The sequence below is a fragment of the Juglans regia genome, chromosome 1, assembly GCF_001411555.2.
Source record: "Juglans regia cultivar Chandler chromosome 1, Walnut 2.0, whole genome shotgun sequence".
Taxonomy (NCBI): Eukaryota; Viridiplantae; Streptophyta; class Magnoliopsida; order Fagales; family Juglandaceae; genus Juglans; species Juglans regia.
The window spans coordinates 26,315,789-26,318,871 of record NC_049901.1 but is presented as its reverse complement, the minus strand read 5'-3'; positions in this window follow the sequence as shown (position 1 = coordinate 26,318,871).

The window sequence follows — 3,083 nt, the reverse complement described above, 5'->3', positions numbered from 1 at the left end:
CGACACGAAATATGTTTTACGAAAAGCATGCTAAGTGTTCAAAGGTATATGTATGTATGGCCCTCCTTGGCAGCCCCTTTTTACGCAACCAAAGTATTAAATGTACGCATATGAATGAATGACTATACGCAGTATCTATTGTATGTATTTTCTACGAAAAGAAATGTTGAGGCCTATACCAAGTGCTTTAATTGATGCCTTAACTGACGAATAGAAAGTGTTTTAAATGTCCCTATGAACTGATGTTTTAAGGATGCCATGAACTGATGCTTTAAATGCATGGAAGATGATGTTTAAGCTCTTACTTTTAAATGATGTTTTTCCATGAATGAAATTTTAAATGAAAAGGATTGAAAAGGAAAGGACTGAATTGAAAGAAAGGACTGAATGTTTAATGTATGAAAATAAGTAATGGCCACATAAATGAATGAAAAGGGTACCAAAGGAATGTGCATGTTGCAATGCCGGGTAAGTAGTACTGGTAGTGCACCCAGTATTGCCCCTTGACTGAAAAGGGATTCCCAACCCGTGGCATGGGCGGAGTTCGGGTCTAAAGGAAGACCGCTAACCCCAACACACGAGGCGTAACAGTGTGTACTGGCCAAAGAAAATGATAAGAAAGAATGTATGAGTGCACGAACTCTTGAAGAAATGAAGGCACTGACGGGACATACGTTTTACGAAAAGAAAACCTTTCTTTAAAGAAAATACCCGCCTAGTGATATTTTCAAATGAATGCATGTATGCATGTGTGTATAGTATGCATGGAATGATGAATGCCTGATTGAAAACCTATGTTATTATATTTTAACTGTATGAAGTAATGCTTACGAGTCATCGACTCATTTTAGTTTTTATGTATGCCCCTCCCCCCACAGGAACTAAATGAGCAGTACACGTCAGGACTGACACGGCCCGAGGGGAAGATCACAGAAGTCTAGGCATGAGAGTTTTAATTGTATGAGAGGCCTTTGTATCTTAAGATTAATGTTTTCCGCTATAAACCTCTTTTATTCTCGAAGAACATTTTATATTTTATAACGTAAAGTCTTGCACCCTGGGTATGGAAGTAAAAAATTTTAAATTGAACGGTAATTCTCGTTGTCCTTTCTAAAATCATTTTTTTTTTTTAAATCCCATCACAAGAACGGGTGTTACAAGAAATCATCTCAAGTAGCTAGAGTGCCTTTGTCCTAGGTAGGTTGATTATAGACAGCATAATAGTGGCCTATGAGACTCTACACACTATGAAGACCAGACTGAGAGGTAGAAATTGAAGTATGGCTATGAGACTTGACATGTCAAAAGCCTATGATAGAGTGGAGTGGTCTTATCTTGAAGCTATGTTGAGAAAGCTTGGCTTTGGGGAGAGATGGATAAAGATGACTATGGAGTGTGTTAGGTCAGTTTCATATGTTGTGTTAGTGATTGGGAGGCCAGGAAATTATATTATACCAACAAGAGGGTTGAGATAAGAGGATCCATTATCTCTTTACCTATTTATCTTATGTGATGAAGGACTAACCTCCCTGATTAATTTGGTTGAAAGTAGAGGTGAATTAAGAGGTGTGGCAACAACAAAGGGTGGCACAAGAATAAGTCACTTGCTGTTTGCAGAAGACTGCCTCATCTTCTATAAATCCAAGGTGTAGAATGGCTTAGAATCCTACAAATCCTTAAGTTATATGGGAAAGCATTAGGTCAACTTCTAAACAAGCAAAAGACATCTTTATTTTCTGGAACTAACTCAGGGACAATTGACAAACGTTAGATTACCCTAGTTTTACCTGCTATAGTAGAAAGATTGAAGTACAATACATTCAGATGCATTTAAGAGAGAATCTGGAAGAAGTTGAATAGCTAGAAGAACCATTTTTGTCTCAAGCAGGTAAGGAGGTCTTAATTTAGGCAATAATACAAGCGATTCCCTCTTATTCCATGAGTGTGTTTAAACTCCCTAAAAATCTATGCAAGGAAATCTCATCTATGGTGCAAAGGTTTCGGTGGGGACATAGATAGAGGGATAAGAAAATCCAACAGAGAAGCTGGAGCAGAATGGGGGTTTCAAAAGATAAAGGTGGTTTGGGGTTTGAAGACATGGAGTATTTCAACAAGTCAATGATAGCTAAGTAGTGTTGGAGGCACTGGAAAAATTATGAAGGGGAAGTATTTCAAAAGGGGCACAATATTCTTGATTCAAGATTAGGCCATGTGCCATCCTTGATATGGAAAAGCTTGCACAACTCTTTGGCATTGCTCAAAGCTGATCAGAGATGAAGGGTTGGTAATGGGAAGAAAATTAAAATGTGGGGGTACAAGTGGCTTCCAATCCATTTATCTCTCTGTGTTTAACCTCCAACCTAGTCTTTATCTCGAGAATCAAGAGTTAATGAACTTATTGATGAGGAGTTACACTGCTGAAAGGAAGACAAAATAACTAGGATCTTCTCAGCAGAGGAGGGAGCAAATATTTATAGTATTCCTATAAGCAAGGTAGGGGCAGTTGACAAGATGATATGGAGATATTCAAAGAATGATATTCTTTTGTGAAAAGTGCCTACCATGTGGAACACAATAGGAAAGGAATTGTAAATGGAGAAACCTCTATTGGAAATATGGAAGAAAAGGGGTGGAAAAGAGGCTATGGGCTTAATTTGGGAGTCCAGGGGGTGGTGAAAAACTCTCTTTAGAAAGCATGGAACAACATACTGCCTACACGGAAAAACCTATCTTAGAGAAAAGTGATTGATGATCCTCTATGCCCAATATGCTATGGATTTGTCCTGCTGCCAGTTATGTATAGGCTGCGGATACTAGTCCTCTAGAAGAGTGGGTGACAAAGGAAGATGATTTCTCATAGTTGTGGGAGAAGTTGGTTACATGGCTGCACCAAGATGATCTAGAATGGATAACAATGACAATGAAAAGGCTATGGATAAGGAGAAATGGATTGGTCTTCGAAGATACGTTTGTAGGTACTCAAGAGGTGGTACAAGCATCAAGAATAGCCTAGGAAAATATCATGAAGGGCAACAATTACACAAGATAGAGCAGAACACAAGTGGAAATAGAGGTAGAGATGT